Raw genomic sequence first — 15,472 nt, 5'->3', positions numbered from 1 at the left:
TCTGTCTTATTTCCACTATTTTTCTATCTACAAATTCCTTATTCTCCTCTCCTCCTCATAGGAACCCTGTAAAATTAGGTGGGAGGGGCCTCTCTCAACACAGACACCAAGACAATCCACCACACCACTTATAATTGAGAGGAGGAAAGTTAGTTTAAAAAGGTCACTTTGTAACCATGCTGCTGAGCCTGAGAGTTGCTAGCAACAAAGGACTAAACTAAACATCTGCGAAAGACAGTGGATGAACAGCAAGTAACAAAGTAACAGCTTTATCCCTTTGGGATGGGAGGAGCCCTAAGGCTGGGAGTGAGCAAAAGGACTCTTTCTGGGGCTTGGGTATTTTATCCCGCCCCTAGGTCCTCCTCTTTCCCCTGGTGGTTCTGTTTGGATACCTACCCCGTGCCTTCCCGCTGTTTCTAATGTCTTCTGGGAAAAAGAAGCCACCACCTCAGGCAGCCTGCTTTTGCTCTCCCTGTCTATCTATGTCCCTCTAACTTGCCTTCAGCCCCGCCCCTCCCCCCGCCCCAAGAGATAGACACCAAAGACTTTGGGGGAATGGGGAATGACCGCTCTAGCTGCTTCATGCTGAGAGGGAGCAGAGTCTAGCGCATGTCTGTCCAAGAGAGAGGGGACTCTTATGAGGTAAGCTCCTAAGGCCAGTCCAGGGGTCCACAGTCCTAGATCCTGAAGGGCATTCTAAGGTCCCCCACTGGGTCCGTTCAGAGTTTAGGCTGTGCCTTTCTCTCCCCAGCCTCATCCCAAAGTATGTGACTCAAGATTGGCATGGAGTGGCTAGAATCACACTGTGAGGTTCCCTCCCAGATAGCTTCTTGTAACTTGATGAAGTTTTCTGTCTTTTTTCATTCTTGAAAAACACCCAGACACCATGGGAGACATCAACCATCAACAGGCCTAGCTCTGACGATCGTTTGCACGTGGGCATAGCAGATGTCCTGGCAGTTGTTTGCCTGGAAGACAGTGCTGTGTGATGTCATCTTAATAAAAGAATGTTGAATCCAAACTATACACATAGTAAATTAACACTGCTTGTGTACATACTATTCAATGATGGGGCTCCATAAGTTCCTGGATAAACCGTATAGAAAACACAGACCATAGAGTAAGCTACCATAACCGTGCTTTGGGTTTTGAATGGATGTAGAAAACTCTGGTGCTGGGATTCCCCCCCACACACACACTACTTGCTTTTCTTTATATCATGAGATAAGTAACAGCCACAATGTCTTTACTCTTTGGCCACTTCCTCATTCTCCTCCTTGCTGTTGCAGAATTGGGGGCCAGCCGAACTCAGGAAAGGGGCTCACCTGAGACCCTCCCTAGCTAGACTTGGGGTGATCAACTGCTTGGAAGCCTGTAGCCACAATCCAGTTAGTGGATGCCTGCAAATGGAGGCAGACAGCCTGAAAAACCAACACTCTCTGTGTTCTGCTTTAACAAGGCGGCTCTGTGAATGTAGGTGGATCAGAATTCTCCCACCATCCCCTCCAAGGAAAACATCCCAGCGGATACTAGAGCCATGCTTCCTGACAAAAGAAAATCAGTTTGTTTGTTTTTTTTATTTAAATGTCTAAAAGTCTAATTCTGCCTAGTGTTTAAGAAAACAGCTAAGTGGTCACTTTGGAGGAATCTTGGAACCAGTTTGTTCCATCTACAATGAAATGGAGGAGGAAAGAGAGAGACTCTGGTCAGGGTTACGGTTTCTCTACCCACATTCCCTGGTCCATCTGGGGTCATCGAGTGGAGTCTGTGCTGGGATGGCTGAGACCCAGCTAGCTGCCTTTCATACTGGCCAGCCAGGTTCCAGAGCTAACACGTTAGCACTGGCCTAACATTCAGGCCACCGCCATTTGCTCACCACTCTGCCCAGTTTTCAATAGGAACTGGCTCTTCATATCCACCTGCCTTGTGGTCAGTTTTGCAACATCAATGCTAACCTCTGAGTCACCAGCAATGTATCAGTGTTGCATCAAAGCACTTCCCCATGGTGTCATTTAACCAAGAGCGGGTCCAGATTTGGATTCTCGACTCCATTCGCCCCGTGTCTCACATCCTCCGTCTGGTGTACGAGTTTGAATCTGTAGCCGTGGCCGTCTCTCCCCAAGAACTTTATTATTTATTTGTTCTGTATCTTTTAAAGATTTGTTTGTTTTATGTGCATTGATGTTTGGGCTGCATGTATGTCTGTTTGAGGGTGTTGTAACTGGAGTTATAGACAGTGGTGAGCTGCCATGTGGGTGCTGGAAATTGAATCGGGGTCCTCTGGAAGAGCAGCCAGTGCTCTTAACCGCTGAGCCATCTCTCCAGCCCCTTGCTCTGTGTTTATTAAACAGCACAGAAAGTATCACACGGGGAAGGAGTGAGGGACACTTTACAGACATCTTTAACAGAACTTTACAAGGGAAGTCACTGGCTCTAACTGACCCTGAATGACCCAGACAACAAACAGTACTACAAACATCATTCTTTTTGTGAACAAATATCCAAATGTTGTAGGCAACATCTATGGTGGATGTTGATTCTATAAAATTGTTTTCAACCTCTGTTTTTGATGCTTTCAACAAATGATTCACATGCATTGCTCTCTGGGTCAGGGGCATTGAGGGGGAACATAATACAAGATTACAGGTATGCATTAGCTTAGGTTGTAAAGGTAGATTACGTGGGAAACCCTAGGCAAGGAAGGTTGGTTGTTACATTGTTCTCTTAAAAGTTAAACCTCAGACTGAGCGCACAGTAGGAGAACCATCTTAGGTGACCTCAAGGTATACTATTAACTTTGGCTATAAAGTCCAGCAAAAAGTCCAGGCTCTTAGAATATGAGATATCAGCTGGGCGGTGGTGGAACACACCTATAATGCCAGCACTCAGGAGGCAGACACAGATGGATTTCCGAGTTTGGGGCCAGCCTGATCTACAGAGCAAGTTCCAGGACAGCTGGGCTACACAGAGAAACTCTGCCAGGGGCCATGTCAGAGGAGCAGCAGGTGGCAGCTGAGGTTCGGGAAGCTGGCCCACCAGGAAGCAAAGCTCTGGTGAGTGAATGAATCTCGGACAGGCAAGGACCCAAGAGCCTCAGCCTCAGAATGTCTCTTACAACTGCTGTGTCTGTGCATGTTTGCCTCTGCTGTTTTTCTTTGGAATCTGGCATGGTGTGAATGGGCAGGGGAGATCCCCACTGCCTGTAATGTAGTGTGATTACCTCGTGAGAACATCCCGTTCCACTGGGCATTTTTACCTGTGGATTATTATGAAGAGGACTTCCTCCCACGATGTACTGTTTAACTGAAGCAATGATACAATAATAGTGTTAGCTTAAATAGGATTTTGGTGATTGAGGGTCTTTAATAAATATAGTAAGGGATTATGATAGAGGCCAGTTTAGTGGGAGAACTAATATAGGTAAAAGCAAGCTATGGTGTTGCCCCCACCTCTGATAATGCAGATGCTGCAGAGGATAGAAAATAAGAATGAGGAAATGTCACACAGCTAGTTTCTCTTGAGGAGCTGAAGAGACTGTGGCTTAGGTTAATGATTAAGAAAAACAATTGTGTTCCGGAAGTTAAGTTAGCTCAAGTTCTTTTTTAATCTTAATGTCGAGAGATGTGTTCATGGGTTTTGGTGTACATCATAGCTAAAACAAAGCTCTAAATAGTGACTTTAGGTTAGGTGAAGATGTTTTTGTGAATGACTTGGAGGTAAAAAAAAAATCTTGGGGCACAATTTAAAGGCACACTTTTAGTAGCTGAGCAAGGGACTTGTTGAGGTCAGGGAACAAGAACAATGATAGCCTGGCTACTGCTGGCTGATGTGGCTTTCTTGCTAGGATGTGTTGGTGATCAAGGGTGATTATTAATTCCTTAGGATGTGTTGGTGATCAAGGGTGATTATTAATTCCTTAGGATGTGTTGGTGATCAAGGGTGATGATTAATTCCTTGCACCCATTTCTACCTTTAACTTCCTGATATAAAAGAACTGTTGATGAGTGGGTATGCACCCTGAGGCTTTAAAATAGAGATGACTGATTGTTTTTCATATATAAAAGTTCAGATTTGTGATTCTTCTAAGATTTCTTATAAGATTACCTTTTAAGATAAGTAATAAAGTGGTTGATCCTTTCTCTGTAACTGCAAAATGTGGCCTGCCGAGGAAAATGCTGTGCTTGCTTGTACTCTGATCATCTATAATAAGTTGCTTGGATATGAATGTATGTGAGTTCCAGGGAGAATTTGTTTTTCACCCGTAATATATAAAAATGTCTAATCATGTAACAGATATGGAAAACGTTGTTTTTTTTAAAAACTTGTATTCATTGTAATCATTCACATAACCACACTGTAATTTTTATACTGTTTGAAAGATGTTGCTGGGGTATATAAGCTGTAAGGGGAAAAAATAAAGTTAGAAGGAAGACATCAAGAGAGACAGAGGAGATACACTTGGATAGAGGTGAGAAAAGAAAGAACAGAGAAAAATGATGATGGTAAGACCCTAAAGGGGGGTGTGTGTGTTTTCCCTTTTTTGACAGCCCCAGAGAGTTAAGTTTTACTCCCTCAGATAGAAAAGTCAAGTCGAGTGATTAGTTCACTGACTCAGTGGATCCCCCTCAGCCCTGAGCTGCTGAAGGCTGCTCCTCACAGCAGCGGTAAAGCCCTATCTATCTCCAAACAAACAGACAGACAGACAGACAGACAGACAGACAGAATCTGAGATATTTTCACCAATGCAATGCCGCTCTTTCCTATTCCATCTCATCACGCAACCATGAGGTCAAGGTTTAAGGTAGAAAGCAGTCACAGAGAAGGCTCATCCTTAACAAAGCGGTCTACAGCCATCCCTAATGGGGAAGGGTATCTAATTAGGAGGAATGTTGGGTAATAGTTGCAGGTCATGAGAAATTGAGTCAGGCTATACTGAGTGATGAAGAATTGCTTAATCTTGGCTTGATCATTCAGCTCAAAAACAATATGCCGGTATCAAAAACAATTCACCCTACTCCCAGTCAAACCATAAAAGAACAGCTGTAACTTTCTGGTAGCTACCTATGTGTTGTTCAAATCTTAGTAAATAATAAAAAACCCAGAGCCAGATATCAGGGTGAAAGCTGAAAGATCAGAGAAGCAGAACAGCCAGCCACTAGTTCTGACCTCTACAAAATCCTCAGCCTAAAGAGAGAGAGTTCCTGTTTCCTCACGCCTTATATACCTTTCTCTGCCCTGCCACATTCCTTCCTAGGATTAAAGGCCTGTGTGCTTCCCAAGCAAAGGCATGAGATCTCATGTGCTGGGATTAAAGATGTGGGCCACCACCATCTGGCCCTGTTTCTCTCCTATACTGGCTCAATCTCATGTAGCCCAGGGTGGCCTTGAACACACAGATATCCAGACAGATCTCTGCCTCCTGAGTAACAGGATTAAAGGTGTGTGCCACCACTGCCTGACCTCTACGTCTAATCTAGTGGCTGGCTCTGTCCTCTGATCCTCAGGCAAGTTTATTAGGGCAAACAATGTATCACCGCACCTATATGCATATGCGTATATGTGTGTTCCTCAGTCCCCTTACAAGTGCACAGCCTTTGTTCCTCAGAAAGGCTGGGCCCCTTGCTGTTCCAATAACTGGTCTTAGCCCACTGAGCTCCAGAGCCTGTCTCCTGTGTGCCTTGCTTTCCTACAGAGATCATCAGGACAGAAGGGTCCACGGCACCAATGCTAGACATCCACAAGGACTCTCTTGGTCACTAGGGTAACAATATCCTCTGACCTATGGAGGTCTCCTGGCCATAATGGCCAAGCCAGGGGCATGCCAAGGGGGTGATATCTGAGGTCATAAAGCAATGCTGAGAATAGGGTAGCAATGATACTGAGACTCCCTGTTCACCATGGGAAGCTAGAATCTGAAGAAAGAATCACCCCTAGGTGCTCCAAACATGGCAGTCTGACTTCAGAGCCCCAGCGTGGAACCTCTTCCTGTTCTCCTGACCCTGTAGGAGTGAGTGGTTTTTGTGATATCTAATGTGCCCCTCTGTTGCTTCCAGAGGCTTCTCTGAAGGCGCTTCCTTTATTGCCAACATTTTGCAGACACTGTGAGGCGCCTAGGAAACACAAGGGGCATGCTACCGCCTCTTAAGCTTCACCCGGCAGGAAACCAGTCCATTTGGCTCTCAGCCCACACCAGGACCTGCTCAAGAATAAAGAGACATTCTATCCTGTTGTTTTTTACATACTAATATTTCCCATGCAAGGCCACTTTTTAAATCCTCCAGTTTACATTTAGGACAGGCCCGGGTACATAAGATATCAAGCGTTCCTTTCATAAGGCCTGTGGGTCGAAGAGATCCCAGTGAGTAAGGATAGAATCTAGGGGAGTCTCTGCATATGACTGCCCTTCTGTACAGCAAAAGAGATCCCAAAAGTCTTCCAGGGCTGTCTCCCTGGGAGAGCATCCTCTGGAGACTTAGTCACTTCTTTATTGACATGGGTGTGAGTGTCTGCATCCTTTCCTTCCTCATTAGCAGCCATGAAAGACAGGAAGCCTGTTTGGATTGCTTGAAGTCTCCCCTCCCCCCCAGGCAGGGTTTCTCTGTGTAGCCCGACTGTCCTGGAAGTCTCTCTGTAGACCAGGCTGGCCTCGAACTCAGATCCGCCTGCCTCTGCCTCCCAAGTGCTGGGATTAAAGGTGTGTGCCACCACTGCCCAGTGCTTGAAGCCTTTAATATCTTGTGGCAGAGGCAGGTGGATCACTGAGTTCAAGTCCAGCCTGGTCTACAGACCGAGTTCCAAAACAGCCAGGGCTACACAGAGAAACCCTGTCTTGAAAACAAAACAAAAAACCTCTGGAGTAAATGCTCCCTTTGATCCTCACCACCCCACCCACCCCGAAATCTGCTCTTTTCCCTCAACCTGTCTGTGTCACAGTGAGGGGAACGTGAAAAGAAAGGCCGTGGGGTTCTCAGAGTATGATGAGGCAGAAACAAGGGCAGGCAGGTAGGAGGTCGAGAAAATCAGGCTCGGGCTGCTGGACAGAGAGCAGGCGTGAAGACCTGCGGCGCCCTCATCTCCAGCCGCCACCATCCCAGGCTGCTCCTCTTCTGCTTCCCGTTGTTATTGGCAGCAGCTGGCTGGCCTAGCATCTGGCACAAGCTTTCCAGGTCCCCCCTTCTTAGTGCTGGAGGCACATGGGTGGAAAAAGTCTTGTCTTCTCTAGAAACCAGTAAACATCCAAACGTAGGAAGCTGCAGCTGAGAGCTCTCTCTCTCTTCTCCATGGATTGATAGTTGCCACGCTAGTAGACGGAGGGCCTAGAGCTTACACAGACCTTCCACAACTGAGCCCATGGCAGCTCCGCCCACAAACACCCCGCCCCCACCGCCCACCCTGCTCTTCCATTTTCCTCCCAAATCCCGCATCAGTTTGGGGGATTCTCCAGAACCCAGTATCTTTTCCAAGGCCAGCAGAAAGCTTTGCAGGGACACAGGGGAACCTCAGCTGGAGAAGGTGTGTGTTTGTGTGTCTGTCTGTCTGTGTGTCTGTGTGTAGGGAGCATTTTTAAGGTCAGAGCAGTCATTTGCCCTACAGCCCAGGTTCCTGCCACCTCAGCACCTCCCCCAGAGTTCACACAAGATGAGGGCATTTTGAGGCACGACATTCTTACCTCTCCTCTTGAGCACTCCAAGGTAGAGCCTCCAGCAGCCGCATGGGGTCCTGAAAAACAGCCAAAGCCCCTTGGGGGTAGGGGGGCAGCACCCAAGGAAGCTTTCCTACATGGAGACAGACATTTCCCACCTAGTATGCTCAATGTGAATATCAGGCTTGGGGTGACGTTTACTCTCATGACTACGGCAGGTTTTGCCCACGTGCTAAGAATGAAATGGCTCGGGGGCTGGAGAGGTGGCTCAGAGGTTAAGAGGACTGACTGCTCTTCCAGAGGTCCTGAGTTCAATTCCCAGCAACCACATGGTGGCTCACACCCATCTGCAATGAGATCTGGTACCCTCTTCTGGCCTGCAATCACATATGCTGTATACATACATAATAAATAAATAAATCTTAAAAAAAAAAAAAAAAAAGGGAATGGAGACCTCGATTTAAAAAAAAAAAAAGAATGAAATGGCTCAAGAAATGAGATACAGCTGACTAGGTCCTCTCACCCCCAGGTGCCCACATTTAGCTAATCAGAATTTAAGGGCCCGTGAGTGGGGGAGGGGTGAAGAGGACACAGAGCCGAGTGACCCCCTGTGCACCTTTCCCAGCAGCACTGAGTGGGAAACCTGGCCCTAACCACCTTCCTCCCCAGGAGACGATTGGTTCCCTGAGGTCCAGTTTGCCATGTCTCTTGGCTCAGCGTGTCTGTTCTGGTTCTTACGGTGATATCTCCAGCCAGCCAGCAGATCAAAGCCGCCCACTCCATCAGACCCTGCACCTCTACTCTCCTTATTCTTGGTGGGGGGTGGGTGCTGGTTGGGGGCTTCACGGTAGGAGTTTGGGGGGTCCCCTCTCTGAGAAGGGACCCCTGGAGGGCCAGAAGGTCCCAGTCACTTCTAAGTCTTTCTGCTTTTCAGTCAAGTATACAAACTTGAGTAGAAGTCATCTCAAATCCCAGATAGATGACGGTCCCCAAGAAATACAACAGGAATACTGGTGTAGATCATCTAGGGGATCTAAGGTTGTTCTCTGAGATGGAAAAGAAGTTGACCCTCTAGAAAAGACAAAATCCTAGCCTGGAGCTTGAGAAAGGAACTGCTTTATCCCCTGGGGTGGAAGGGGCCCAGGAAGCCGCTAAATGGACACTGGCTTGGGAGTTTTTATGTCCTCCCCCTTCTCCCCTCTCCCTTCTCCCCCCTCCTCCCCCTCCCCCTCCTCCTATAGGTCCTGCTTAGATGCCCACCCACCGCCATGCCTTCCTGCAGTTTCTCCTCACAATGTCTCCAGGAATAAGAAGCCGCCATCTTGGGGAGCCTGCCTTAGCTTTCCTTGCCTGCCTATGTCTCTAACTCTCCGTCAACTTCCCAGTGGCCATGTGCATTTGTTGACTCTCGAGGTCTTGAGTTTAAACAGTCCCTTCTGTGTCTTGGAAGGGAACTGGAACCAGGCTAGGAAAGTATAGCCATTGGATGTTGAGGGGCTCTGAGGGCTGTGGGCAGATGTATTGAGGCTCTTTGCTTGTTTGTTTTCTAGACAGGGTTTCTTTGCATAGCCCTGGCTGTCCTGGAACTAGCTAGCTCTGTAGAGCAGGCTAGCCCTGAACTCACAGAGATCCGCCTGCCTCTGCCTCCTGAGTGTTGGGATTAGAGGCGTGTGGCACCACTGCCTACCTGGACTGAGGCTTAAGGCAGTGCAGCCAGGAGTGAGAGCATCCCCCCCCCACACACACAGGCTTTGAGACACTTCATACACTATGAGGAACTGGGCTGAGTGTGACAGTCTCATGGGAGCCCAGATTTGATGGCACCCCTGGTATGAACTTCCAGGGTCCAACTGACACGGGTCAACTGTGATCCACCTCCCCATTCCACACCAGGGGCTGCAGCCACCTCCATGAGGCTGGACTCGAGGACTCTGGGCCTGGGCTGTGGTTCAGAAAGGCCCAGGTGGGCTGTCACATCCTTGCTGGGTGATGGCCTGAAACCAGAATCAGAGACCGGGAGGGACTTTCCGAGCTGCTGAATGGCGGAGGGACTGTGTGGCTGAAGGAACTGAGCATTTCACACTTTCAGAGAGAGTTCAGTTTAGACCTGGGTGCCTGTCCTGATCAGGATGCGTGGCTTCTGTTTCATAACTGGTTGGCTTCTCCATTCATATACTGATTTGAAAGAGAGAGAGAGAGGAAAAAACAGCTTCCTCTGAGTCAGTGTGACCTGTTCAGGAAGGGTTTATGTCACAATCTTCAGTTTTAGGGCACTTCAGAATCTGCTCTGCAGAGATCGGGAGGAAGCAGTCAGGCTGGGCTCCTGCAGGCCGGGATGGTCCCCTTAGACAGGACAAACCGGACATCAACTAGCACCCATTACACATTAAGGTCTCCAGTAAAGACAAGGGGTATATGACGCAGTAAGGGCACACTGAAGAACTGCTGTGTACAGAACACGCGCTGGGTAAGCCTCTGGCTACAGGCCGGAGAGCAGCCTCTTAGCACAGTGGAACCAGATGGCTGGAACTGTCTTCTTTGAAAACTGGGGACAAGCAATCAGAACCAGCAAGCTTGGGGTCCACGAGGCACCTCACTAGGGACCTCACTCAGAGAGGAGAGCTGGGCCTGTCACTCAGGAGTGAGCGCGGTAGATGTTGAGAGTTCCTGTCTGCTTCTAGGGCCTGAAAGAGGAAGTGGCACTTTCACCAAGCCAGGATCCGTGGAGGGCAGGATCTTTCTACAGCGTTCTCAGAGCCTGCCCAGTGTCGTTGGAGTGGGGGCAGTTTCCTGAGTTTCGTTTCCTGCAGAAGTCTGAAGGCTCTGAACACAGTGAGGAGCTAGGTATTCCAGCAGACAGGCCTTCTGTGAACAGGCAGGTGGGGCCATTTGCCTAGCTGGGGAGGGGGGTCCCTGTGAGGTTGTCTGGGAAGTGACCAAATGCTCAGTTTATGTTAGAGCACAGGGCCAGCCTGGGCTAGAAAGTTCATTCTCTGTGGGAAGTCATGAGGAAAAATCTACACATGTAGTTAGATGTTTCTTTCTTACCCACCAGTTCCCATATAACCTACTCAGAGGCTGAATATGAATTACAAATGCTTGGCCAATAGCTCAGGCTTATTACTAACTGGTTCTTACATTTTAAGTTAACCCATATTCCTATTTATGCTCTGCCACATGGTGGTGGTACCTTTATTAGCATGGCACGCTCATCTCCTGCTCCCTCTGCATCTGGCTGGCAATGCCTCTGACTCGACCCTTTTCCTTCCCAGCATTCCCAGCTTGGATTTCCTGCCTAGCTTTGTCCTTTCAATTGGCCAGTCAGCTTGTTTATTAACCAATGAGAATAATACATATTCAGGTGTACAGAAGGATTATTCCACAGCATACAGATAAGGGACCACTCCTGGATGAGAACTTCAAGTGCTTTTCCTCTGCTATATGGGCTGGAATAAGACAGCCTCCACCTTGGGCCCTGGGGCCCTAGGGAAGGTCTACAGAATAGAAATTCCCTCAGAGTCCTGGGAACGTTGGTACCTGTTGCCAGCTGGGACCAACTCCTTTCCATAGGGCTCAAGGTGAGTCTTGGAGAGGTTCTGAAAGTGTTTGGCATGTGGAGATGGATGAACATTGGTTCTTGTCATATACCATTCTTGCATCCACTGAACTGAGCCCTCAGGTGATAAAGAGGAGACAAGATGTCCAACTTGGAAATGAGAGACATGAATCAGGAAAGTACCCAGGCTTTTCCAGGCCCTCACAGATCACAGATGCTTGGAACCAAAGGCTACCTGTCCAGGGCATCCAGGGGTGCTCTGGAATAGGGGAACACACCATGCCTTAGGTGTGCCAGCATGAGTGGGCTTATCCAGGAGCAGAGCATCAGAAGGCTTATACTCACTCTGTTCCCCGGCAGCTACAGGAGGTCTTGGGAGGGACCAGGCATTAGAATGAAGGTTCTCATGAGTACGGGCCAGATATCCTCCCAGGAACCCAAATCCCAGGAAACCACACTATACTGGATCCTGCAGGATCCCAAGGACAGTGACAGCACAGACTGGCTTTTCCTGAGTGGTCCCACCTTGATGTGACAGAGAAGGGAGGAAGTTGTTCTGACCAAATTCATAATCACCAACGGTTACCCAGGCAGAAGTCAGCAGGGCTGGATGTAGGGGAACCTTGACCTTAGCACTTGACCCCAATGCAGATACACCTGTTCTTAGAGGATGCAATGGCAGCCACTGCCCAGGACCAAGTCACAGTGCATTGCTCACTGGCACAGTGGTCCTTAAGCAGGGCTGAGCAGTGAGACTAGACTCATCCAGGGCACAGTGAGTGCACAGCACAGTGGTGTTCAGGGGGGCCGAGGCTTTGGACTGAACCGTTTTTAAAAACTCATTCATGGATGTCAGCTACAGTCCTAAGTAGAGGGTTGTGACTTAGGAAGATGCCCTGGCCAACTGTATAGGGGACCTGACCGATGAAGCTTCACAGGCAAGTGAATGCCAACACCTAGATACAATGTTGGGGAGGTTCCTGGGCCCTGATGGACCTCAGAGACTGATGCAGGCCACAAAGATATATGAAGTAGGAAGGAATTCAGCTGGTTATGACAAAGCAATACCTGGAGGAGTTAAGAATTCTTCCAGAGGCTGAGGCCAAGACTCAAGAAGTCTTGGTGATATTAGCTTTTGATTATTAGCTATGTCCTGCTATGAATTTCTCGTGTGCTATTGTAGCTTTTCCATCATTCATTGGGCACAATTTCCCCTCTGCTACAGGAATATTTAGATAACCTTCTGAGCAGCAACGCAGCCAGGATCCCTAATTTCAGGCCTTTCTGTAATTATCGTCATTAGCAGCATCCAGCCAGGACCATCCCGGGATGGACAAAAGTATCTTATCTGAGATAACTTCACAGATTCTCTAAGAACAGACATAAGCATCCAGACTATCTGTTTGAGAAGGCCTGGCGGATGTGCTAATTAAGATTAACTTTCTCCTTTCCAAAGTCTTATCTCTTGTTTTAGATCCACCCTTAACAATTAACTCAGACCTAAAGGGTTCCTTCTTTTTCTTTTTCTTTTCTTTCTTTCTTTTTTTTTTTTTTTTTTTTTTGGTTTTTCGAGACAGGGTTTCTCTGTGTAGCTTTGCGCCTTTCCTGGAACTCACTTGGTAGCCCAGGCTGGCCTTGAACTCACAGAGATCCGCCTGCCTCTGCCTCCCGAGTGCTGGGATTAAAGGCGTGCGCCACCACCGCCCGGCTAAAGGGTTCTTTCTTACAGGTACATCTAGCTGTGAGGGAAGTTGCTTGTCCCCACTCCCCACACCCCAAAATAGCAGGAGCGGGGATAGCTTGAAGAGACAAGGGCCAAAGGGATAAAAGGCAGTTTTATTTTCAGAGCAGGGACAGAGAAGAAAAAAGAGAATGGAAGAACTAGGTGGGTAAGAGCTGGAGGGGACGAACTGATTGGAAGAGAACTAGATTGGAGGAGAACCAGATTGGAGGACTAGAAGACAGATTTAGAAGAACAAGATGGAAGGTGAGGAAGAGCCAGATGGGGAAGAACTAGGTGGGTAAAGACGAAATGAGAAAGACCGAGATGGGGCAGAACTAAGATGAAGGAATTAAGGTAGCACTTGAAGGGAACATAGAGCAGAAAGATGTAGAGAGAATCAGGCAAGAAAGGAGCAGTTTATGAGCGCAGAAAAGACGCTGTGTAGAGAGAGAGCTGACTCAGAAGAATAAAGTGTATGGACTAAAGAGTTTTGTGTACATAGATTTATTAGAGAATCCCTCAGATTAATCCGCCTCTGGTAGCGTTCCTTCTGAAACTCTGACAGAAGGGGCTGGACCCTGATGACTTCCAGTAAGAGACCATAGAGCGGGGTGAACTGGGAAATCTGCTCTCTAAACCAAACCGAAGAGAACACAGCCTGGTTTGCTATGTCTGCCAACTGTTGTGGTAGAACTTGGCACACTCTTGGAGGGCACCTGAGAGCTGCCAGCCAGGCCCTAAGTCCTGTAGTCACTATTGCCAGGAGGTGCTGGGCAGGGGATGGACTGATGCAGGCAGGCACAGGGCCGGTGTTCTTTTGTAAGTGGCCACTTGCTTGGACCAAGCCCCAAACCCTATTGTTTTCTCAGGAAACAGCCCTAGGCTCTGGACATGCAGAGTCTGCGGCTTGGATGACACCCCACTTGATAAAGAAACTTTTCATCATTTTGGTTGAAAAGCAAAACAAAACAAAACAAAAATCAAACAAACTTTTTTGTAGGGCTGGAGACGGCTCAGCAGTTAAGAGCACTGGCTGCTCTTCCGGAGGACCTGGGTTTGATTCCTGCACCCACATGGCAGCTCACAGCCATCTATAACTCCAGTTTCTACACATACATACACTCAGACAAGACATCCACACATAAAATAAAATAATTAAAAAAAAAACAAAACAAACAAAAAAGCCCAAGACCTTCTTGGTTTTGACAGTTTCTATTGACATTCCACTGAGGGCCCCAAGTTTGTTCTTAGGAAGCCCAAGATCCAGGATCTTTCTCTTCTATCCATTTATTCACCCCTCCAGCACTCATTCACACCACACTCATTAACTAGTGAGTTATTAGTTCATCCAGCAGTCACTCATTCATGTAATATTCATTCACCTCCCATCCATTCATCACTCATCACAATTCATTTGCTCATTCAGCACTTCCACCTACATCATCCATTCAGCATTCTTTCATGCCCAACCATTCATTTATTCATTCATTCATTCATTCAGTATTGTTCTAGATATTGGAGATGTAGGACAAATACAAGTGTCAGACCAGTCAGAAAATATCAGGTAAGCCAGGGGACACCAGCCCTAGAGAACATAATAGGTGACAGGCTAAGCTGCAGCATTACTGCTTCCTGCAGCGGTTTCTGAGAGGTGATGTGGGTGAAAACTTCCTTCATCAGCTCCTGTCCTGGGGATGAGAACCGCTAGGAGTCTGACATTCATACCCTGTGCTTTGGAGGGATGCCTGACTAGAGATCTGGGAAGAGACTCGCCAACAGACAGACTCCCAGAGCGCTGGCCAGGCACGATGGAGAGGCAAGAGTTCATGCGGGGAGCTGTGGAGACACGCTGCCATGGGGCAGGGCTACCTGGGCTGAAGTCTCAGCCTTGCAGATGGAGCTGCTCCATCAACCACACCCTGGGCTTGGCACAGGACTCTCCTGCCGAAGGGACACTAAAATGCCTACTACTCCTAACTTGATAGGGATGCTGCCCACCAAGGACTCCTCGCTCTTTTCCTGTCCACGTCCCTGGAACAGGTGTTATTTTGCTAACTCCTCAGCCACAGTGGTGTGAGCTCCTTGACTGTGGGTGTGCTGTACCCACCTCATCCCTATTTTTTTTTAATTTATTTTTATTTATTTATTTATTTATTTATTTATTTATTTATTTATTTATTTATTTTTTATTTTACAATACCATTCAGTTCTACATATCAGCCACGGATTCCCCTATTCTCCCCCCTCCCACCCCCTCCTTCACCCCCAGCCCACCCCCATTCCCACCTCCTCCAGGGCAAGTCCTCCCCCGAGGACTGCGATCAACCTGGTAGACTCAGTCCAGGCAGGTCCAGTCCCTTCCTCCCAGACTGAGCCATGTGTCCCTGCATAAGCCCCGGGTTTCAAACAGCCAACTCATGCAATGAGCACAGGACTTGGTCCCACTGCCTATTTGCCTCCCCAACAGATCAAGCCAATCAACTGTCTCACCTATTCAGAGGGCCTGATCCTTTAATGACTGGTGCTTCTCTGCGGCTTTGCCACCAACACA

Source organism: Peromyscus leucopus, chromosome 16_21 (assembly GCF_004664715.2).
Source record: "Peromyscus leucopus breed LL Stock chromosome 16_21, UCI_PerLeu_2.1, whole genome shotgun sequence".
In the NCBI taxonomy this organism is placed as follows: domain Eukaryota; kingdom Metazoa; phylum Chordata; class Mammalia; order Rodentia; family Cricetidae; genus Peromyscus; species Peromyscus leucopus.
This window is presented reverse-complemented; position numbering follows the sequence as displayed.